General features: G+C 36.5%; 1 protein-coding gene across 1 annotated transcript in view; it reads right to left on the bottom strand.

Annotated features, from left to right (window-relative positions):
• Nucleotides 1-8,790, bottom strand: part of Kul (Kuzbanian-like) — a 614,198-nt gene extending 605,408 nt beyond the window's left edge. The window contains exons 1-2 of the mRNA XM_073962521.1: nt 8,370-8,790; nt 7,832-8,307 (exon numbers count right to left, since the gene is read on the bottom strand). The gene's annotated coding sequence lies outside the window, so the exon portion shown is untranslated. The remainder of the gene's footprint in view (nt 1-7,831; nt 8,308-8,369) is intronic.
• Between the last annotated feature and the right edge of the window lie 17,392 nt (nt 8,791-26,182).

Consider the following 26,182-nt stretch of genomic DNA (forward strand, 5'->3'; position numbering starts at 1 on the left):
ATATTCCTTTTAGACGATCTTCTTGTAGTTCTAACAGCATAGACATGGCGTTAAAATCCTTCTTTGAGGTAACCCTAGTATGTCATTTAACACTGATCCCAAAAGTGATTTGAGGGCATTCATGATTTGGCCAGCCGCTGCTTTTTTATTGCATCTCCAACTCTTACAAGGAATTTGGATGTTTCTTTATTATCCTGCTCTGAATCCGAACTGACAGTCAGTATTTTTCCTCTATCGATGATTCGATTAGAAGAACTCGTTCAAATAATTTACCAAATGGCGATAGAAGAATATTTAACACACATAACTTTCACATATGCAAGAATCGAAGCCAGGATTCATCATTGGAGCCTTTAGTTACCGATTTTGAAGAAAATTGTGAAAATGCATAAATGGATGTTAGACGAGGAAGCTTTTGTTGCCTCAGCTTTTTTTCGTTGGGGTCGATGCAGCAGCCGAAGCATGCACTTACACAATTAAAATTTCCCATGGTATGCAACCAAAATAGGCTGTCAATACCCGATTTATAGACAGCATATGTGCAGTATAGAGGGAGTTCGTTACATAAAAAACATATATTATGCATTCAAAATACTTATAAACTTCACCAATATATTTGCTTCTACCGTCTTTGCAAAAGAACACCACTACAATGTTCGGAATTCAGATTTATACTTACTTCTAACAATAGCTCTTATAGCTTAGCATAGTTTTATTTGTCTCAGTATTTGTGAATAAAACGTACATATGTTTTATCTGGTATACAATATAATCTTGATACTAGGATTTTTACAATAAGGTTGTTTGTCTTGTGTATCTGGTAGCTTGCATTTTTGAAATGCGTCTTTTCGAATTACAAAAAGACCTACCTATGTGGGTGTCGGCGCTTACAAACACCATTTGGCTCTATCGGGTTTTGATGTATTGCGGTTGGTCAGCTGATGTACTTAGCATACTACAGGTGATCGGTATTAGGGTACTTCACACCGAATAATATATCGGTAAATAATAAGTATCCCGACAATATAATGGAAGTATTGAAAGCTAGCTTTATCTGTCCGCATTTAAATAAAGCGTTCACCGGGCTATACTAGTGTACCTTTATCATTCCGGGTTCTACTAGTGTATGCTTGGTATTTATTTGGATTTAGGTCTTCTTTTTCGTGATATTGTTTTAATACTGTGTTTTTTTTAGTTTACTTTTAAGGAACACTTTTTTAATTAGTATTAGCACGTCACGAAATTTTACCAATTCCCTTGCACATTTCTTCTAAAAACTTATTAATACGAAAAGTGTATCACATCTGTACTTTGTTTCTATGTGATTTGGTAAAATTTATTGGTTTGTTGCTTCCAATTTATGCCAACACAATCCGTTTAATTTCCCTTCCCCATGTATGCGCTCTCCATCAAACCCCAATACAATTTCCCCTTCACGCAAAACAAATTTCGGGTCAGTAATAAAAAAAACTGATACATCTACATATGGATGATTGGAAATCGTATGCTTGAATAACAACATAACAGTCTATGCAAGGTCTAACGGCTATTTGCACCAAGCGTACACCACACCGCCGCCGACCACCCACAACAACAAAGCAGTCCCAAAACCAGAAAGTATCCCTTACAAGTATTTTGTTGTGGTACGTCTTTTGTTGGTGTTATTGGTTTTATTGACGTTATTGCTGTCGAGCCTGTGTAGATGATGATGCACATATTTATTGTTGTATGTTGTTGTTTTTGTTTTCATGTAGTTGTGGGTAAATTGCGCGAAACTCGATTAGTGTTAAAATAATAAAATACGAGCAGCCAACGTCGAAGAAGAAGAGCAACAACGGCAAATGGCAACAGCTACGTAGCTCACAACATAAAACACAATTTTTTTCCAATTGGAAATTTGCGTGAAATTCAATTTACGTTCCTAATTGGATTCAAAAAGCACCAACAACATCAACCCAACCAACCAAGCAACGAGACAGCCAGCGTGCTAACCAACAACTAAGGCTGGCAAACAATCAACGAACCCATTGAACACACAACAACGACAACAACAAGAACAATCGGTTAAAGGAATAGAAACACCACTAGTGACAGAACAAAACAACAACAGTCATCAGTCCCCCGGTACCACAACAGCACCACAACTGAAGCAATCACCTCTCCATCATTATCCATCCAGTCCCTTTCTGGAGACCTTTATTACCAATATTATCAATGTATAAAGGAAGGCAACCACTAAACAGCCAGCAATGATCCATGCATACAGCCCAGCCACACATCATCAGCATTTATCCAGCTTGCCAGCCAGCAAAGTTCTCACACAACGAGGTCAGTGTCATAATTGTGGTGGTAGACATTCTGGTTTTATGCTCCATTGCCTGGAATGACATAACCCTGATATTTAGCTGTTGTTTTGAACTTTGTTATTGGTTTTATTAAATGATGCGCCAAATTTAAATAACAAAAAATAAACTTCATTATTTTTATAAATTGGTTAGTGATGCGAACATATAGTCTCTCCTACTCAACTGTAGTCCATCGACTGTTTGTGACATATCTTGCTGTTAAAAGAGAGAGTTCGATTATTTGAGGGGTGATTTTAAATAGGAAAATTTTATTTAGCAGATATGTTTCATTGGTCATTATATGACACAGATAAAATGTTTTTCGGATTTTTACATCGCCTATTACTTGTCGTTCGACATTCATCCGTCGTTGTACTTTTTCATTTGAAATACGGTCAGGTTTGGCGGTAGGGTTTGGCATTGGTTGGGACTTCCTGTTAATATTTACCTGCCTGACTGATTTATGCCGGTGCTTAATAGCGCCACTTGGAAAACTAAAGTGTTGTTTATGTAGGCACAACTAGTTGCCTAAGCTCGAATTAAAAGAGCTGAGTTTCACTTTTCTAGAAGTTGTAAAGCCACTTTAGGCTCTGTAAGACTTCTGATTTTATTTTCCATTTCATCGTCCTTATATACAAAATATAGCGGTACTTAATTCTAACATTTTTGTTTTCCTTAATCTATCTTTAAACATAACAAAAACAATCCTTAAAACTACAGCTGACAGTCAGCTGATCTACTTAACATACAGGTGATGGTCATTAGGGTAGATCACACGGAATGATATATCGTTATTTATGTTAATAGGCAGTCCAGCATAAATTATATTCATTCGAATAATAAATAATACCTCCGATAATAAATTAAGAAATAACACTACAGTCCAATGAATTTTTAGAATACGTTTTTCATCGGCTAGTTTTGGCAGAGTAATATTAATATGGGAATCTTTACAGAATCCCTGTTGGATTATACTTATCCGTTCAGAAGATGGATTGAAACAGTTTTGTTCATTATGATTAAACAATTAAAGAAATGAGTTTATTTAATGTTAAATTATATTAAATGAAGCATGCAATAAAATTAATTGATTAATGTAGAAAATAAGATGAATAGAGAGTTAGAGTTTATGCTTTCGCCCGTCGTTGAATGCCGTTTGCACGGTTTGAATGCTTCGCTAACACTAACTTGTAGTGGTTGATGGTTATGTTGTGGTAGGTCTAATTTTCTCTCTTCCTACATTAATAATAAGGACCAGGGTGCCACCGTGGTACAATGGTATGCACCTTGGATGAAGAAGGTCGTGGTTTCGATTCTCCGGCCAGGTAACATCAAACTTTCAACGAAATTGTTGGCGACTATTCCTGAGTATTTCAACCATGTAAAACTTCTCTACAAGTGGTATCTTAAGACACGCCGTTCGGACAAGGCGATAAACAGTATGTATGATATGGGACTTTATCATTGAGCTAATATGAATTGGGGTCCTGGCTGGGATTTTTGTGGAACAATTATATATAACAATACTGAGCATATCTAGCATCTCAGAAAACAACAGTACGTTAAGAATACAAAAAAGAAAAAAAAGTAAAAAACTATAAATATTTAGTAGTTACAATAGAAATGGTAAAAGATGCATTTTACAAATACCACGAGATTATAAGAAGTCTTGACATCGGCATAAATGCATTATGTTTTATTATATGCATCAGAAACACGGACAATAAATCATTTGAAATTTGGATATACCGAGAATACTAAAAATATCATGGACAGATCGCATAAGAAATGACGAGGTACTAAGAAGAATGAATCAAGATTGCCGACTCCTTAAGGCAGTTAAAAATAGAAAAGTGTCATACCTGGGACATATCATGAGGAAGACTTGATGGATGACCATGTAGAGCAAGAAACGAAGTTTCTTGGCTGAAAAATATTCCGACATGGACCGGACATAAAATGAAAGAAGTTTATTAAATGCCGCCGAAAGTAGGTATCTATATTTATAAAAATCCATATTTTGTTAAACATAAGAAATATTGTAAATCAAGAAGTAATCTGTATATAATAATTACATAGCATATATCCGAAACACGGATGCGCAAATAAAGGAGAAGAAGACTCTTTGTATTTCTATATTATTTATGACCATATGTGCTTTATTTTCCACATGTTTACTGCTTACAATCATATATTTTGTCTTTCTTATGTTGATTGTTATACATATTTTCGCATTTCATCATTAGTGCATCAATTAGTCGTTGTAGCCCTGCCAAACTGCTTGCCAGTAATGTGGTGTAATCAGCGTATCGGATATTATTGATGAGGGTATTATTTATGCTATTGCCAATGTTTTTGGATGCTATTGATTCTTGAAATACTTTTTTCCGAAAATATATTAAAGAGAAGAGATGACAAAATACATCGTTGCCTATTGTCAGATAATTCACCATTCACTTTGATACTTGTTTCCAGCATAGATTTTGAATACATCTTTTATCGCTTTCTTCTGGTCCAATATTGTGATTCAAACGCTTTCTCGTAGTCGACTAAGCCAATAAATAAGTCTTTTTGAACTTCGCGACATGTTTGTACTAGAATGTGAACTCCAAGCAATGCTTCCCTGGTACCCATGCCTTCGCCGAATCGAAATTATGTCTTATCCATATGCATCTCGCATAATGGGTATATTGGTCTATTATTTGTACGAAGATTTTTAGTGCATGGCTCATTAGGCAAATTAGTCTGAAATCACGGCATGAATTCCGATTGTTTTTCTTAGGTATTGTTACAAATATCGATTCCCGCCAGTCTTGAGGGTATTGTTTGTAGTATAAATTTAATTCAATAATCTCTATATTAGTTGCACATTTCTTTCTTCTATTAATATAGACCCAACTAAAAATATTATTAAAAATATAACGCTCTAGTGACACTTTTTGACAGCTGAATATCCATTGATAATAAAAGCATTGCACCTCTACCACGTCTTCCTTCAACTTGGGATTTGAGAATGATTTGCAGGATCTTATATTTGTTATTCCTCATCAAATGGCCCTATAAGACATTTTTCGGGTTTTGATAGTTTTCATTAACTGTCGTTGTACATTCATCCATCGTAGGACTTCGGTATTTGATACTCGATCGGTCCATAGAACTTTGAACACACATCGGTAATGCCCACATTGCAAAGGCTTCCAGTTTCTTCTCGTCTGCTGATTTAACAGTCCATGTTTCAGCTCCGTATAATTGAACAAACCAGACATAGCATTTGATAAAGCCTTTTTTAAGTTCTTCTTCTTCTTTATTTGCCTATTCGTTTTACGAAATTATGGCGATCAATGCTATTACATAAAATATATTACATTATATTAAGTACATATACATATGTATTTATAAGTTGTTTATTATTTCAGCAAAAGATTGTCGATTTCTACACCTGCTGAGTAAAGTTGCAGCATCATTTATGCCGGTCCATTCCTGAATATTGTTAATCCAAGACTTCTCTTTTCTTCCCCTGGACTGTCTTCCTTCTATTCTGCATCGGATAATGTTTTGGAGTAGTTTGTTTTTGCTGTTTCGCATGATGTGTCCAAGATATGCTGTTTTTCGTTTCTTTATTGTACGTATAAGCTCTTTTGCTTAATGTATTCTTCGCAGTACTTCATTGTTCGTTAGAATCTTGGTCCATGGTATTTTTAGAATTCGTCTGTAAGTCCACATCTCGAAAGCTTCAAGTTTTTTCATGTCAACTGCCTTCAGGGTCCACATTTCGACTCCATATAGCAAAACTTACCATACATATGTTTTCAAATATCTTAGTTTTGACTTTATAGTAACATCATGACTTGTATTCTTGTATTTTACAAAAGCTTCTCTCGCCATTTCGATTCTGCTTCTTATTTCATTTGAAATGTTCCACTTATCATTTATTGTTACACCGAGGTATACATATAAAGCTATATACTTTTTTTAAGTTCAATGTTTTTAAACTGTTCTTGTATTTGAGAAACGCTTCTCTCGCCATTTCTAACCGACATCTTACTTCTTTAGAAGATTTCCACCGCTAATTTATTTGTACTCCCAAGTATTGATACGATTTTACTCTGTAAATTTCTGATTCACTGATTTTTAGTGAGGAGTAGTAAAAATTTTTACTTTAACTTACGATCATATATTTTGTCTTATTGAGATTAATAGATATTCAGTACGAATTAATTATTACGTTGAGGGAATTTAGAAAATTTTGGAAGCCACGTAAAGAACTCGCTACTACCATGGTGTTATCAGCGTATCGTGTATTGTTAATGAATTGTCCATGTATTTTTATTTCAATAATTTTTCCTTCTACGCACTCTGGAACGATTTGTTCAGCATATATGTATATTAAACCTTTGGGTACCGCTATTTCATCGGATACTTCTGCTGATGCTGTCTGGTTCCAATAAGGATTTTCTTTTGTCTTTATATTCAATACCTGTGTATGTTAGAACTTCAAGCGGCGTAGCGGCACTTTTGGATTAGCACTTGAACACTAAGTAGCGCTTCTCGGTTTCCCATTATCCAACTTGAGTTTCTCCCGTTGCAGCTTCGCATTTGGATGTGTATTCTTTTTTGCGTTTTAAGGCGGGCTTCATTAGGCTAATTAGTCTGTAGTTGTTGCATTTACTGGCGTTTGCTTTCATTGCTATAGAAATAAATGTAGATTTTAATCAATATCGTGGATATTGTCCTGTGTCACATATATTTTGTTGAATAGTTTAAAAAACAATTGTATATTGTTTTCATTGATTAATTTTAGCATTTTGGCGGAATTTTTTTTTTCTGCCCTTTAGCGATTTCACAGCATAGATGACTTCTTCATTGGTAATAAGATTTTCACTTACAAGCATGTATTCCTCTTCTCTCTCGTCCCTTCCTCGATACGGAAAAATACGCTGGAAATAACATTTTAGTAAATATACTTGCACTTTCTTTTCAATTGTATTCAAAATCATTACCACAGTAGGTCAAATATTAAAATGTGCATTCACCCAACAAAATTTATGAAAATCGACACAGTAATTTTCTTTCCTTTCTGAATTGTGTGCGGGGTGGATGTTTCACAACAGTTTGGTGACCTTTTAAATTGCTGGCCTCCAATTGATCTCACTTGCAGCTCACATTGACTTATCGTTATGGTCAGGCAGAGTGGCAATAAAGAAAGCGTTAACGTTTGCCATTTGTAGTTTTAAAAAAGAATAACGAAAATAAGGTTGTGAAAAACATTTGTCAAATGTTACAAAGCAAACAAAACATCAAAATCATAAATACACCACTAAAAAAGTTTATGACCAAAGGTAGGTATATTTTTGCAAAATATATGCAAACTTTTTATTTATTTTTTTTATTCGCTTCAAAATAGTCATTTTTGCGAGGTAGGGGCATACGTTGGGATAAAATGATGTTGAAATGGCTATGATTAAAATTTTGCCTTATGAACTTACCTTTATTCCATTCTTTTTGACGTATTCTTGTTGGCTGCTGGTTGCTTGTTATAAATGTCGGTATTGTGGTTATGTTGTTATTGTTACTGTTGCTTGATTTGTTTTTGTTTGTGATTATTTTTTTTTCATAAAACTAGTAATAACTTCTCATTTTGCTTCTTCTTCTGCTTCTGATTCTTCTATTTCAACTGTAAACCTGTTTTAAGCCAACAATAAACATACACTATTCATGGGCAAAAACACACAGACACACGCTCACATACACTTTAGAATTTACTGTGTGCCGTTTGTTACACATGCACACACAATCTACCATATCTGGCTGACTAGTGTTGGCTGGTTGAGGAGGATGCTTCTTCTTCCACTTCTGCTTTACCTTTGCCCATATTTTTTGTATACAACTACACTAGCAGACATATTCACGAAAGCGCCGCACACAAACACGCAAAGCACAACCACTTGGGCACTTTACAACACTAAATAATAAAATACCAAAAAATTATTTCTATTATTATAATTTTCTAGCTTTATTTCTTACTTTAATTTGTTGCAATAATATTTATATTTTTGATTTGCAAGTAGAATTTCGGATATTTGTTATTTTGCTTTTTTTCTTCTTCACTATAATTTATTTTTGTATTTTTAAACAAAGTTTATGGGGAGCAGAGACGGATGGCTGGCTTATATTTACACTAATTCCACAGACACACACGCACAAATTTGGCTTAAAATATACTATATATTATATCTTATTTTTCTTTCTTCTTTCTATTTCGCTTCTTCATCTAATTTCTAAATTATCAACACCATCATCATCATGATTTTTATTATTTTTATTTTTTTACTCATCACGACTTCCGCCGCGTTTTTCACGTTTAACAATTGTCTCGTTCAATTTGTTTTCGCACTAACAACCGACAACCGGACCGTTACAAATACAAGCATCGACTGTTTTTGATTTTTCAACATTTAAAACTGGTTTCATCGTTGGACGAATGGCTGGCTCGTTGGTGTGCGTGTTAACTTGTTTTCTTTCATTTGCTTTTGACATGACTTTTCGTTTCGCTTATTATTACGTTAACAAAGCCAAAACAACCACTGCTCTCACAACTCTCTTAAAACGAAGAGAGCTGTACTCTTAAGTGTTACTCTTTTCGGTAAATAACAGCTGTTTTATAAACGGGGTTGCCCAACTGGATCGTTTGCATTTGTTTGAAATGCCAACTTAAAGAGGGTGTTTCATGTGAATGATTTCCGTTTTGTTCAATTGGAAACCAATAGGGGCTGATTTGTTGAAAATTGAACTGGCAAATATATGTATGTATGTATGTACATTTGTCTTTTCATTTGTAGTTTTGTTCCCAAAATAAGTACATAGGAGATGAAGTAACATCTCCCGTGTAAACAACATTGCGGTACGTTTATATATAACCGGATTTAACAAACCCACTTCTAAATGTTCTAAATGTGAATTCCATTGGCTATACGTCAGATAAATCCTCATAAAAAGGTTAACCCTCTAAAAATCTATAATATAAACAGACTATTAGGTCTGCCTGGTTACTTTCCAGCAAGAACTTTTTCAGAGAGTAAGGACTTGATATTCTCTTTTGCAAGAAAACTGTAAAAAGTAAACAGACACCATCCCAGTAAAGTCCTGTAAACAATCAGCTGATTTGCCAAAACAAAACAATTTGTCCGTCATTAAGGAACCACAGCAACCAAAAAGTTTGTATTTATTTAAAAATAAAAAAGAAAATCGCACTAAAAAGGAATTTACCGTTTTGCAAATTTGTTCTCTAAAAAACGAAGCTATTAGGCTAGTTTTTTTTTCATAATAAAATTGTTTTCAATTTGCACTAACATAAATCACGGAATAAATAAAAACAGATGATTGATTGTTTTCATGAAGAAGAAGAGTTGCAAGGGGGTGCTAGACGAAATTTGTCCAGCAAGAACTTTCAAACTCTCAGCAAAAGAACTGTCAAAATATCTCTATCGAATCGTAGAAATTGTTACAAATTTTAGGGTAACCAGACAAAGCTATTTAATGCAACATAACATGTTTAATACTATCCTAACATGTTTCTGCTTCTAGAAAAATACAAATTTGTTAACCTCGTCATTTTACTCCTTGTTGCTTATATTGGCCCTTTCTTCTACTCTTTTTGCGATTTGTTAATATTAATTACGGCTGGGGAGCTAATATTTGCTCTGTTCCAGAACCTGCAAGAAGCTACTATTTTTTACTACGATAACATTTTTTCCTTTATGTTATCGGAAAAAATAGTAACAAATAGTAGATTCTTGCAGTACTGGAACAGACCATATATAACATAGTACTTAGTTATTTTCACCCTGCGTTTACAAATGCCAGTATTTGCAAGACAATAGCAAAAATACAAACCTTTTTCACAAATACATTTATAAATTTTTAAATATGTATAGAGAAAAATATGAATGTATTGGTGAAAATGGTTTGTAACTTTGCTATTGTCTTGCCAATACTGTCTTTGTGTAAACGCCTAGTTAGGTTAAAGTTTCTACTTAGGAAGTTTGTATACTCTTAATACCATGGTTCAATTATTAGAAGGATGGGCAGGTTGACGAAATTTCAAAAAGCAACTCTGTAGTGGGATTCTGTAACTCATTTTTGCTGTTACCGACAAAAATCGATAAAATTAAATCGCAAAATTATGACTAAAGCTGGGTACACATTGTCAGTTTTGAATGACAGCTTTGTTGTTGCTTGCTAGTGTGGCCGTTCATTTTTGCCATTCATCATGCAACCACAAAATGTTTTGTGGTTGCTGGACGGTTTGATAGTTATCGATAATTGCGAAATATCGACATTCAAAACTGACAATGTGTACCCAGTAGAACTGGCAAAAAATCGATGGCACTATCGATAATATCGATTATTATTTAAAAATTCAATATCGATAGATAGTTTTTCCTATCGATATTATCGGAATAAAAACCCCTAACCTGAAATCCATTGAAATAAATAGAAATTTCGCTGCTTTTCAGTTATGTGTGTGTAAGAAAGTAAGTCCGTAGTAACACGTACACATTTTTCGGTAAAATAAAATGTAGTTTTTTACATTTTTTATAAAATAAAAGCAGTTGTTTATTCTCCTTTATATTTCTGTAAACTACTTTTGCATAATTTCAAGAAAATCATAGACATTTCCGCAATTTTCACCGCCAAATTAATGGCGATAACAACTTAACGATAATATCGATAGCAATCGATATTTTAAAACATTATATCGAAATACCCCTCAGTGATGTTGGCGACATTTCCTGAGTATTTCAGCCTTGTAAAACTTCTCTGCAAGTGGTGTCTTAGGACACGCCGTTCGGACTCGGCAATAAACAGTAGGTCCCATATCATTGAGCTAATATGAATCGGGGTGCACTCTTTGATATGAGAGAAGTCTCCCTTGTCCCATCTGGGATGTTTGTGGAACAATTATTATATCGAAAATATCTAATGTTGGGAATATCGATGGTTTGCCAGCTCTAGTACCCAGCTTAAAAACATAAAGAAATGTTGGCATCACTGTTTGTGTCGGTAGAGGCTAGCGACTACTTTTTATTCATCGTTAACTTACCGAAAAATTCCGTTAATTATCGAAATTATAAGCATTTTAATTTTACCGACAATTATCGATAACAGCAAAAATGAGTTACAGAATCCCACTACTGAAGCCAGTTTGCTTATAACTTCAAATTACTAATGACAAATGCAACAGGTGTTGCTTATTTGAAATATTGTCAAAGCTTGTATCATTTAAATTGAAATATGAAATGTTTTTTTCATGGTATAAGTAAAGAGGTAGATTTAAATGAAAAAAAATCTACAGAACCCTTGTTTTTCTTGAATTCCTAAAACTTCAAAATAAAAGCAACAATTGGGTTTGTTTACAATGCATTTTGTGAGCATTTTATAAAAAACGGGAAAAATGAATGAAGAGTTAAGTTTTCTCCACGTAATCGAGTTGTGAATATGATAAACTGATTTTTTCAATGCAAATCTCACGAATTTCTTCCATACAAATGGTCTAAAAACAATTTTAAAAATCATTGAATTCGATTGTTTTTAAAATTGTTTGGCATATTATCCAAACACTACACACACATACACAGTTTGTTTATATTGTTTTGAAGTTTTAGGCATACTCGAATGAAAAAAATTTAAATTGACATAGAGCTTTGGCTAACCTTTCTTATTAAACCATGGTTTTTTTATTAAATGCTTACATAAAATAGTCATTTAAGATTTGTACATATACAATATAGTCATGTCCATCCGTCCGTTGCACTATAGGTCAAACGGGCCATTTTATTGGCCAAAAGTCTTAAAGTTAAAATAAGTATTTGGTTTAAGTTAATATAGCGTTTTTAGATTCAGGGAGAAAATGGAACAACGTGGGCCAAAAAATTAATCCTTTATGGACCAAATACATAATTGGTACCTTAACCCTTTGGGGACAAAAACTGGAAGGTATGTCATTTGTCTACAGAATTGAAGGCATCGACGTCCGATAAGTCCAGAAGCTTTTTTGTTCTGTTTCGTTTTAGTTTTAATGTGAATATGCCTTAAAATTATTACTTTGGAAATCCCAAAGTATGATGTGACATATTTTGACTATAACTGTATATATTTATGAAAAATTTGTAAATAATTTGACTTTAGAACACAGCAGAATGCTGTAGACTCCAATTTGGTTAACATTATTTGGTAAGAGGTTATCCCTGACTTCAAAAAAATCAATGTTGTGGAAAATATGGTAACCTAAAAAAAGTTGTATAATTCTTGTCGAGCAAATTTACGCAAAATCACATAAAATTTTCTGCATTCGGTACGAGTTAATGAACCAATTTCAATTTTGACTTTCATTGCCGAACGTTCCCGAGACTTTAAAAGCTTACATAACCTCAAAATGTTCTACTTTCTTCGAAAATTCAAAGTTAACACCCATTTAATAACTATTTATACACATAAATGATGATAGGAGGGCATTTTTGATAAATATATATCGAATACTTATGCTAATATTGCGATTTTGTTTCACCCTGAACGTATACAAATAAATATATTTCGTTAACAAGTTTTTAAGGATATTTGGATAATACATATTTGACAGCCTGCCATGTAACGGTATAATTTCTCATACTTTCCCACACACAAGCTAACTAAAGCTTCGTGGGTTCTAGAATATAATGAAATGTGAATATTATTTAAAATTAAAATTTAAAATACAAAAACAAAATTTATTATACCCTCAGCCTTTAGGCTAAGGAGGGTATATACACTTTGATACGATGAAAATGTGCCTCATCGAAATAATGGTTTTAGACCCCAAGTATGTTTGGACGAAATGTGTTTCAGACAATTTGGAGTCGATCTAGCCATGTCCGTCTGTCTGTCTGTCCTGCTGGCTGGAGCGCACGATAACTCTCGAACGGATGAACCGATTCGGTTCAAATTTTGGCTTAAGTAATATTTTGCCCAAACTTAGTTTAAGTTCGAAGATGAGCTACATCGGTCCACTCCTTCCTGTACCTCCCCCACAAAAGTTCGAAAATGTTCTTGAAGGGAGTTACCAATTTGGTCCATACTTTGTCTAGCGTAAACTTTCTACCAGAGTAATATGAGGTTCCTGTATGGTCTCAATAGGTCCACTCCTTCGGGTACCTCCCACACAAAATTTCGGAAAAGTTCAGTTTAGGGCCATCTCTCGAATCGCTTTGATTTTTGTTTTAGCAACTTGTAGTCACTGCCCTCCATACGACGGTACAAGTTTCATCAGGGGCAAGTCCATACTTCCTGAGAAAATAGCATGAAAGTTGCAAAAACCCCTATGACACCCTGTGAAGTGGTTGGAGCACAATATACAGTATGCAAAGTTCATATTCGTACACCCCTAAAAAATTAATAAAATCGTTATTAATTCCATTTTTTATGTGCAAATATGAAATAATTGATAGGAATTACCATAAAGAAGAGAGATTTAAGAATAACAAAACAAATTTTTTATTTATTCCGTCATTTAGGTATAGATGGCGCCTGTGTGGTTGGCAAATTTCGTATTCGTACACCTATAAGCACTATATATTTGGAGTTTTTAAGGATTTTCAAAGCAAAATTCCGCAAATTTTTGTTCTTTTCTTCTTTTGGAATGCCTCTGCTATAGAAATATGTAAAAATAACGGTAATTTTATTAAAATTTTTGCATGAATAAAAAGTCGGACGAATATTTGAAATACTTAACAAAAATGTGCTAAATATGATTAACTATTGCAATTTATTCCCGAATTTGGGACGTAAATAGCTAATAGCAGTCCTTCTGTAACAATATTCGAGGTCTAATATGAAAATAAATGTTGTCAGCGTTTGGAAATGCAAAGAAACGTAATCCGGGCTTAGGTAAAGTAAACACATTTTTGGTTTTTACTTGGTAAAAATCGCAAGTTTCGTTTTATATGTGACATAAAATGAATTGAAGTTTTAGAATACGGTTTCGAAAATCATTTTATGTCAAGACATATCGGAAATAACGAGGAATAATCAATTTTTAAGGAAGAAAATTTCGCCGAAAATAATACATTTCTTCAAAAGGTTACCCCACGTTCTTTCCTGGACAATTTACTTCATTCTTTTGACATTTTTGAACTCATTTTGGATCCTACGGTAAAGAAATATAATTTTCAAGAAGTAAAAACCATTATTTTCACAATTTTGGCAGTCATAACCCTCGTTCATAGTAAGCGTAGAATTTCAGTCGTACGCAGACAGTTTCATTTTTCTTCATAATTTCTCACAGTTTTCGACATAAAATGATTTTTGAAACCGTATTCTAAAACTTCAATACAATTAATGTCAAATATAAAACGAAACTTGCGATTTTTGCGAAGTAAAAACCAAAAATGTGTTTATTTTACCTAAGCCCGGATTACGTTTCTTTGCATTTCCAAACGCTGACAACATTAATTTCCATATTAGACCTCGAATGTTGTTACAGAAGGACTGCTATTAGCTATTTTTGTCCCAAATTCGGGAATAAATTGCAATAGTTAATCAGATCTAGCACATTTTTCTTAAGTATTTCAAATATTCGTCCGACTTTTTATTCATGCAAAAATTTTAATAAAATTACCGTTATTTTTACATATTTCTATAGCAGAGGCATTCCAAAAGAAGAAAAGAACAAGAATTTGCGGTATTTTGCTTTGAAAATCCTTAAAAACTCCAAATATATAGTGCTTATAGGTGTACGAATACGAACTTTGCCAACCACACAGGCGCCATCTATACCTAAATGACGGAATAAATGAACAATTTGTTTTGTTATTCTTAAATCTCTCTTCTTTATGGTAATTCCTATCAATTATTTCACATTTGCACATAAGATATGGAATTAATAACGATTTTATTAATTTTTTAGGGGTGTACGAATATGAACTTTGCATACTGTAACTCTCGAACGGATCTGCCGGAACGGATCGTAATATTTTGTTCAAACATAGTTTAAGTTTGAAGATAAGCAATATCGGTCCACTCCTTAAGGTTCCTCACCCTCAAAAGTTCAAAAATGTTCGGAAAAAATGTTCGTACGGTAACTCTTGAAGGTAGTGGCCGAATTGGTCTATACTTTACACATCCTAATATATCTACCAGATATAGATCAGGTTCAAATATGTACTATGCTTGTCCACTCCTTCCGGTACCTCCCACACAATATTTCGGATATGTTCACTTTAAGACATAACTTTGATTTTTGTTGAAGCAACTTGCATTCGCTGCCTCAATTACGATATTAAACGTTTTTTCAGGGGCAAGTCCATACTTCTTGAGCAAACAGCCCGAAGGGTGTAAAAACCCCCTATGGCACCATATGTTGTGGCTGGAGATCCACTTCCATAACGGTCAATGTCGATCCATTCCATTTAGTATCTCCTCCGCAAAACCTTTGATCTTTAATCCTAATCAACATTTTTGTCGGTTCAAATGCCCAAATTTTTTAAAACCCCCTAAATACATACGTATTTTGGGAAAAAAAATTGTTTCAATATACACATGCTGAGGGTATACCTCTGTCGGCAAAGCCGACTGATACTTTTTTAATTGTTTTTATTATATTTGAAGTGTTTCTTACAAGAAAGTATCACAAAATAAGTGAAAATACAAAGTGCGAAATCTGACTTTTGGCCAGTAAAATGGGATGTTTGACCTATAGTGCGTTGGTGGAAATCTCTCTACCCTCCGAACAAATTGAAGGGGTGGATACAATTTTGGGAAAATGTATTGTAGGCCTTTATAACTTTTGGTGTTGAAAATGGGCTATATATCGTCACCATAAATGCCGGAAGACGTAACCCACAAAAAAAAAAACTTACAGGAGAAACAAAAAACGTTATAAAATGAAAACGGTGTTATAAAATATCGAACAATTTTAGTATCGTGTTTTAAGACAGAAAAGAAATATATTTTTGAAAAAAAAAATTAAATTTTTTTCCAGAATGTTAGAATCTGTGTGGGTTACGTCTTTTGGTATTGTATTTTTCTGAAATGCTAAAAGACGTAACCCACAATTTATTGAGTATACATTTGAAGAAACTAGTATAAATGAAAAATTATAAACAAATTAGAACTGGTTTATTGGCCTACGCGGCTAAGCGAACTTTAAACTAGCAATCTGACGGTGTTGGGTTCAATTCCCAGTCTTGACGTTGATATTTCAATGGACCACAATTAGGTGAACTGTCTATTCCAACCATAACTATAATTACTTATAATTTCAATTGTATTAGACGATATAAAACCTGGAATATTATATTTATTGTTGTCAATGTATGGACAAAATATAGTTCATATAAATTAAGTGATTTGTAACAGTTTGAATGTAACTTCATTGTCATAAGGAATATTGTCATAAAAGTAATGACAATCACTTGGAATTAAGCGTATTAAGTCCTGCAGGCGTTGAAATTTCTTTTTTGAAACTTTTAGCCTTTGTGTTTACATCTGAGGAAGATCCACTGCCTCAAAGTTTCCGGAAGTTCTCTATGGTTGAATCTGGTAGTCGTCTTTGATATCAGTTTTAAAAAAGATTATACTGCTAGGATCATAAGCCAATGCTCGCAGTGACTGTAGGATCGCCAGTCTTTTTGTATAAGTAAACCAGAACAGAAAATTTGCGTTTTTCTCTGGACCTATTTGATTACTACAACCAGTTGATCTCTATTAAACCATGGGTTGGTTGACAAGGCCATATTTTGCAAACTTACAGCCTAATCGTATCCGTCTTCAAAGAATACATCTTTATACTAGAACTACGTGAATTTTGAGCATATTCACGTTTTCACATCAACGCCTCAAATTTTGAATATTTCTGTTCGTTCTTTCTCTTGGAAAAATGAACAATATCGAGACGAGCATTGCCTTCTGAATAACCACTTCATTTTGTACGGATAACATATTGTTTTCCATATGTGCGTTTTAGATGTTCATTTAAATCAGGGCATAGGTCTTCTGTCATCATCTTCAATTATTTCAATTATGGATTTTTTCTGTAAGACCAGTAAAAACCGTCTAAAGTGAGAAATAAGCCGGGCAGATATTCCGCGTGCCATCAATCCTGGCCCAGTAAGAATTAAGGCGGCTGCACCAACCAAATCTAAGTTGCGCCAACACGACTCTCGTTTGTCTTGGCAGCTGCTGCTCTTCCGCTGCCACGGGTGGTGGATGATCTTCGAGGATTATATTCACACTGTAGGCTGCCAGAGCCTCTGCAACCGCATCAGTATGAATGTCTCTTAAACCTGCCTGGTATGCACGTTGATCTAGAGGTTCTCTTTTATATCTTTGGACCTCTCTCTCTAGATTTTTATAATCCTCCCTTACTCGCCTGGGGGGTTCAGGCATATCCACCAGATGGTGATTTGGGTGGTCTTGCCTATAGCATCCAAGCAAGTACTGCATCGTCAACATCCTGTTGTGACGACTCACAGGAAGGATCTTTGTCTCCTCATGTAAATGGTCCACTGCAGACATGAGGTGACACCCTGTAGCTGTTCTCAGGGCAGCATTCTGACAGATTTGTAGTTTATCCCATTGCGTATCACTTACGTTAGCAAACCACGCTGGCGCCGCATAGCTTACCACAGACCGGCCTATTGTATGTGGTTAACAAGGTTTCTTTATCCGCACCCCAAGTGCTGCCGGCTAGGGACTTGAGGACCTTGTTCCTGTTTCTCAGCTTATCGCAGATAACTGTAGTATGCTGGGATACATGCTATCGAATGTGACCCCTAGGACTTTGGGGTAGTTTGTGGTCGGAGTAGTTGCACCGTCGACCTGCACATTCAGTGGGAGCTTCATTTGCGCCGTCCATGTGGTGAACAGTGTGGCTGCTGACTTAGTGGTGGATATTTTCATATTCCTCGCGTGGAAAAACTCTACAAGATCAATGATATAGGCATTTAGCCTTACACAAACGTTACCGATATTGGGACCTGACGCCATGAGTGTACAATCATCCGCGTACGTAATTAACTCAATGCCGTCGGGAGGGCGTGGAATTGCAGAGAGGTAGAGGTTAAACAGTTCCGGAGATATCACCCCTCCTTGGGGAACTCCCTGCTTCACTCTACGGGGTTTGGACTTCCTGTCTCTGAATTCCACGTATGACTGGCGACCACACAAATAGTTGATGACCCAGCGTTTCAGACAAGGCCGGAGGGTAGTATTCTCGATATCCTCGAACAGCCTAGCATGGCTGACCGTATCAAACGCTTTGGTCAGATCCAATGCTACCATCACTGTTCTGTGACATGGTTTGTCCTGGTTGAGCCCTCGTCCAATATATGTGGAAATGGCGTGCAGTGCTGTTGTGGTACTGTGCTGCTTCCGGAACCCGTGTTGATGATCTGCAACTGGATAACACGTTCTGATGCTGGGGAGGAGTAATGCCTCGAGTATCTTTGCTACTGGTGATAGAAGTGAAATCGGCCTGTACGACTCACCTTTACTGGCATCTTTGCCAGGTTTCAGCAGCGGGACCACCCTGCCCATCTTCCAGGCATCGGGAACTATTAGGGTGGCTAGCGATAAGTTGAGGACCTTACTTAAATACTCGACTCCTGGGCCATCCAGCTGTTTTAGCATCACCATAGAAATTCCGTCAGGTCCAAGCGCTTTGGATGACTTTGCGCCTCGGATAACATCTGCAACATCATCCATCGTAAATTGTGGCGGTTCTTCTTCGGCTGGAAGAGATCGCAAACGACGCAAAACACTTCTCTTCGCCCGGTCGCTATCGGGGTGCTCGATAAATTGTCGGCAGAAATAGCCAGCGCACCTCTTCGGATCTGTCACAGCCACGCCGTTAAACGTGACAGATGTCCGATCGTCTCTCCTACCAGGGTTCGATAGCGCCTTAACCGTTGTCCACAATTTATTACAGCCGGCTCCCATGTTGCAGCACTTCAGATGTTCTAGCCACTTTTTCCGCTTGTGTTCACTGACTAATCTATTGCCTTCCATTGTCAGTTCCCTGACTCTGGGGTCGTTAGGGTTCGTACGGCGAAGCTCATCACGCTCATTAGCTAATCCCGTCGCCTCTGCTGGGAAATTTGGTCTTATTTCAGGTATTCGACCAGCAGGGATAAAGCGAGCGGCTGCAGCAGTGATGATGTCTCGGAACTTCCTCTCTGCTACCCGAACATCAGAGGGACTGGGCAGTTCTCTGAAGCGTTGATTAGTGAACTCTCTGAAACCTTGCCAATCCGCTTTTCCATGATTAATGAAAGTGCGGCGTTCAGAGGTTATGAAGTCTGGTGGTCTGTTTATGGAGATGAGGATTGGGAGATGGTCCGACCCAAGGGAAATGACGGGTTGCCATGTCACGTCATTCGTCAGACCAGGTGACACGATGGATATGTCAGGCGAACTGTGGCAGTCTCCTCTAATCCTGGTGGGTGCGTCCTCGTTCGCAGTGCAGAATGTGGAGCTATCTATTTGCTCAGCCAGATCTGTACCTCTCTGGTCATTTCCTAGAGCTGAATGCCATAACTCGTGATGTGCATTAAAATCCCCTAGGACCAGCCGGTTATCACCTCGCAACAGAGGCCTGATGTTAGGCAAATAACGCGGGGCACAGCTATTGACCGGCGGGATATACATATTCAGCAGTTCTATCTCGGCGGATCCACACCTTACCGCTACCCCCATACACTCCAAGTATGGGTCACTAGAGTCTAGCTCAGGCGAGATAGGTCTGTACTGGACAGACTAGTGCAGTAGGAATGCAAGCCCTCCACCCCCACTTCTCGTACGATCCTGGCGAAGAACGTTGTATCCATCACAACTCCGAAGACTGCAGTTGTTGCTCAGCTTCGTTTCCTGGATCGCCGCGACCATGATATTTCTCCGACTCATAAAGTCCACGATCTCATTGATCTTGGTTCGAAGACCATCGCAGTTAAACTGCAAGAATGTCACATCTTCAGGAACTGGGACAGCAATACGCGGTGTTAACGGCTGCTGCTGATACTGCTGTCTGGGAGATTGCGGGGGAGTTTCATAATCCGATGATGTTGATGATGAGGACTCACTGGGGTTTATATTGGCGCAGCACGAGGCAACATAAACCCTGTCGTAATACTCCCTCAGGTAGGTGAGGCCTGAACAGTTTCTGAAATGCACCCATCCTTGGCACCCGTTGCATCTCATTGACACCGAACTATGGTAGATGAGACGTTGACAAACGGTGCAGAACCATGGCCCGGGGTTAATCTCAATCCCGGCACGGACCAAAAGAATCCGGAGCAGGCATTCCGGGACATGCCGCTCCCAAAATAAAAATAAAGACGAACACGAACAAGTAGTTGATGGTTCCTCGGGTCAATCCGGTACATAGAACCGGCCGTCGTGGGATTGCCTTAGTTTGGTTGCGGATTTGGTCGGAGGTAAAAGATTTAGGTATCCGGTTTCATCCCAGTGATTAATAAGAGACTTGCTATAATTCGTACAGAAGCTAAATTTTTCGGCATCAGTTTTTTGTGTGCTCATGCACCCACAAAAGACAAGCGCGAACAGATCATACATATTTTATGAGCGTTTAGAAGAAAGAAATGAGGCTGATAGACTTCGCAGCGGCAAAAGCATGGTAGTACAAGATGTAAGCATCTAGATATTCTTCGTTCTGAGGAGAAAACATGGACTCGGATCACCATCTTGTTGCAGCAAAGGTACGAAATACGTACCCACATAAAATACGAACCAAGGCGAATTTAATATTTCTTGCACCATGGTACTGAAGTTGGACATCGGCAAGCTGCAAGCACAACACATAGCACAGCATTTCCACTTACCTGGTCAAATTGCTTAACGAAAGTATCCCTCGATAATGTTGAATTCATTTCTTATTTCAAAGTATGTAAATTTATTTTGTCGTTTGTCAACCCAGTCAAACTGTTTTGACACAATAGGAGGACCTCAGGAAAAAATTGTAATCAGATGTTTGCTCTGTCCTACCTTTTAATGATTGTACCATGGATAAAGACAACATATGGGTAAGTTGCATGGCAGAACTACCAGGTAGTGGCATCGTAAAATTTTGAATATGTTATGTCAAAACTTTCTTTATGTTGTTGGGGAAATTACAACAAAACTAATTTTTTTATAAAGGAATTTGACTTTTCATATTCGATCAGCTGGTGTGATACCACTACCTGGTAGTTCTGCCATGGTAAGTTGCAAACACAAGACAATAATGTTTATCAAAAGTTAGTCCCAATTTACATTAGGCGAGTTTACTTGCGGCAATTGTCAGTTTGTAGGTGAGAGAGGGTGCTGAGAGGCAAAGGGTTACCATATGCCTCATCTCTCTCTCCTACAAAATGACAATTGCCGCAAGTAAACTCGCCCAATGTAAATTGGGACTTACATATCGAGTCGCAAAGTCCCGGTCCACACAAGAGTGATTTCATTGAAAAAATTGCATGAAATTATGCGTCTGTAGATCGACCTCCATAGTAGCGTAAAATCATAAAATTGCTGTAGTGGGGAATTCGATTTAAGAACACCTAATTTCATGAAATTTTTTACGCTAGTGTGGACCGGGAAAAACATAACAAAGAAATAAAAAGGAAAAATGTACATAACAGAAACATCAAGAAACTCCAAAAAATGTTTTTCGCCACTATCGTAGAAACTATCGTCATTCATTCGCTAAAAATATTATTGCCGATATTCGAAATCGAAGGTTTTCCTGTCACAAACTGAGCGACGAATGAATCGTTTTCAAATCATTATCGTGTGTCGTTCTCGAACAAAATATGCGCAATACTATCGAGAAACATTCGAAAACGATATCGTTTTCGATACCAATGGTATGATGGGTAGGGAAAGAATGAATGTATTGGTGAAAATGGTTTGTAACTTTGCAATTGTCTTGCCAATACTGACTGTGTGTAAACGCCTAGATAGTATTGCAAGCAAACAATTTTTAAACAATACACTCAAAAATATTTTTGATTCCACGTTTTCTTAAAAAAATATGGGGGAGGTACCCTGGTCAATCCACTGACCACTATAAAGAATAGCTAAACAACTATTCTCAGACCTAAAAACTCCACATACAAAGTGTCATTTAAATCGGTCCAGCCGTTTCGGAGGAGTTTAATTTCGAACATAATGGCAGACTCGAAGAATTTTATATTATTTCAACAAAGCAACCATAATTGTGTCATTGCATTGTCAAATCAATTTTCAATTGTCATTGCAATTCAAGAAAAAAAGGAGCCGCAAGCAATTGTTAGTGTTTTGTTTTTGTTAATTAAGCATCGAATATATCCAAAGCCCCATCACACCTCATCATAAGGTAAGATGAGTTTTTGACTTATTAAAAAAAATAATTAAAATTAAGTTTTTATACCCTCACCACCTACCTCACACTTTCATACGGACAACATGTGCCTCATCGAAATAATGGTACTATAAGTATGTTTGGACGAAATCCATTTCAGACAAGGAGTCGATTTACTCATGTCCGTCCGTCTGGTGAACACGACAACGCTCGAAAGGATCAACCGATTCGAACCAAATTGTGGGTATCGTAGTTATATTTTGTTCAAGCTTAGTTTAAGTTCGACGATGCACATCGTGAAATTTCTCCAGACGTAGATGAGGTTCCAATGCGGACTCAATCAACCCACTCCTTCGGTTACCTCCCACAATGCAGTTTTTAGGGCAAGTTTTTAGGGGAAAGACCATTCTTCCTGAAAGTTTTAAAAAAACCCTATGGCGCCATGTGTAGTGGCTGGAAAGCACCAACTTAGTTTATGTTCCACGATGGGAATATCGGTCCACTCCTTCTGGTACCTCCCCCAAAAGTAACACGTCACTAAAATGGTACGCGCAATATCTTTTAAATTGTTCAACCAATTTGGTCCAAAATTTAGATCATCTAATTTTGTCCAAATTTAGTTTCACTTCTAAAACGTTCCATATAAGTCTGCTCGAAGATCCATTGGAAATGTATACCGATTATACTCTTTGTTTGTGGTTCTGTTGACAGCGATATTATATATATTTTCGTGGGAAATTCCATACTTCCTGACATAGTGATTGTATGTCTAGAGGATTGCTCGTTCCTTGTCAAACTTATGGCCGTTCTTTCAAATTGTAAGCAGATTGGACTGCAATACAAATATGGGAATATACTCCTCTGTCACATTTTCATGCGATTTGAGGATAAATAGTTGGGCGGAGAAAAAATCATTCGGAATCTTTTATCCACAAACTAAACCAACCTTTCCCTAATTAGAAAACTACAACTAACATCTTTCTGTCGGTCACCACAATTGTGGTTGGTGCCTGCCGGGGTTTCGGGGATTTCCGTGGCACATATGTAGCTCTGGAAGAATGGACTTTTCTAAAGAATTATTGTATGGTTCATGGTGGAATAAGAAGGTGTTACATCAAATCATTCCAAACGTCAAATTTGATCACAATAAGGCATTGCTGTAAATTGCTTGTTTACATTTTGTATGAAAGCGCTCAGCACATACGATGCGTTTAGTGACACGTTGGGACACGCGTTGTCCCAAAACAGTTAAATTATGTTTAACTTTCTCTTATGTTACACGCTAAAACTTTCATACGAAACTTTCCCATTATTTTGGCGTTCATAGATCGAGTTCCATACAAAAGTAATTTTATGAAATTACTGTAATGGGGAACTCGACCTAAGAATGCCAAAATAATGGGAAAGTTTCGTATGAAAGTTTCAGCGTGTAACATAAGCGTAAAATGCGTCAGCCATATTGTTGTTTTTCAAAAAACTTGGCTTCACTTACACTTTTTTCATGTGGTTGTTGTACCGCAACGCTCAACGCACCGTATGTGCCGAGCATTTTGACAACTAGTCTGAAAATCAGCTGTTTTTGGCGCTGTACCTTATTATTGTACCATGGTCCGGCCGTAGGCAGTGCCGTCAACAAATCTTTACATCAAGCGAGCAAATTTGTAGGTCTTTTTAGCTACCCTGTAGGAAGCATCATGTCATGTGTCGACAAGTCACCACTTTGTCTAATATCATGGTGACAAAGTCCACACTTTGTCAACAGGTTGTCAACAATTGATACTTTTACCTTAATAAGAAGAGGCATTGTTTATATTGACAACTGATAGCCAAACGAAGCATCTTCTTAATTTTTCTTCAATTTAACGATAATATTAATAACGACAAGTATGAGCAAAGGAAGTTATAAAATACAAGTGAAAAATAGACACAAATTCACATTTGTGGTGAAACTTCGACAATGAGACATTTTGTGGAATCTTTAGAGAGGATTGTGGAGCCTGACGAATATATTGTCCCGTCTCGCTGGAAATGCTGAACGCAACTTACATCTGATATTTGGACATGACATAATAATGAGTTACAATGTTGAAGGATTATTTGGCAAAAATCGAATGCGAGATTTTTCCTATGTTTATACAGCTTTAATAGGTAAGCCCAGCAAAATTTGAAGGAAGGGGTTCTATGCGATGACGTGATTTCATGGCATATTTTGCATTGGTTCAAAGCAAGTCGTGAAAGATCCGGTCTTTTCATTAGCATTTAAACCCATGCAAAGGAAGTCGTGAAAGATCCGATCTTTTCATCAGCATTTGAATCATTTGTACAGATCACTAGAAACAAACAAGTCGAATTGTACATCCCTACATGTAGCGACATCAAAACAAAAGAGTATACATTTCCAAAATTTTTGTTATAAAATTACAAAATTACAAATTAAATGTAGGTTCACGAACTAGAAATTCTTAAAAGAGTGCTGTTGGAGTCCATGTCGAAATCTGAACTGGTGATGAGAAGATAATAGAAAAGCTTTTGTAAGATGAAACAAACTCAGTGGCTGAGAGTGGACGAAGTAAACTCTGTTGCCGGGCAGCGGCGGTGATAAAATTGAAATTTTGGGTGTAAACTTTATGCTGATAAATTAGTTCTAGTTACTTCATGAATTAGTTTGAATTAATAAAGAGTTTGGTCTGTCATGAAAATCATATTTCAATACAGAATTTGCCATTTTCCAAACAAGAAATGCCAAAGGGTTGGTGAAAATGACATGTCAAAGCATTGGTCAAAATGACATGCTTAGGATCCGACAATGAATGTCATCTTAAGATCCGAAAATGAATGTCATCTTATGGTGGTCACGCTGATATAAAATTCATGAGTGAAAATGCTAAAAAGATGACATGCACCCATGATTCAATAGTATCCTTGGCATCGAACATTTTGCTGGGTATATTATATGATTTTTCTCTAATAAAACCCAGCAAAAATTTTTGGAAGTTGTGCATGTGGAGTTTTGTTTTCACAACATCCTTCGATGCAGTCCACACGGAGTTATGAAAAATGCACTCCGCTGGATAAAATGTATAAGCAGTTGCTCCAGAAATCCCTACAAAAAAAAAACAAAAACAGTTGGTTGATCCCTACACGCCGCTGGCGAAATCATTTATTCTAAAAATAAGAGAGAGTGTATACATTTCTAAGAATTTGTTATAAAATAAAGAAATAAAAAACTTAAGCTGCGAACATTTTTGCGTAATTCACGACGCGGAAATTTTTAATGGAGTGGAGTCCAGTTGGAGCGCTTGTCTAAAGCTGAACTAGTGATGGGAAGGCAACATAAAAACCCTTTAGGATGATGAAGCAAAATCAGATGCGCTTGGATTAAATGGGGAACGAAGGAAGTAAACTCAAATGTGATTGAATTTAATGGAAACTTTTTAATTTGTGTTTATATAATAAAGTTCTTTGTATTATT

Source organism: Musca autumnalis, unplaced genomic scaffold (genome assembly GCF_047663935.1).
Source record: "Musca autumnalis isolate F117 unplaced genomic scaffold, ASM4766393v1 scaffold_1, whole genome shotgun sequence".
Classification (NCBI taxonomy): Eukaryota; Metazoa; Arthropoda; class Insecta; order Diptera; family Muscidae; genus Musca; species Musca autumnalis.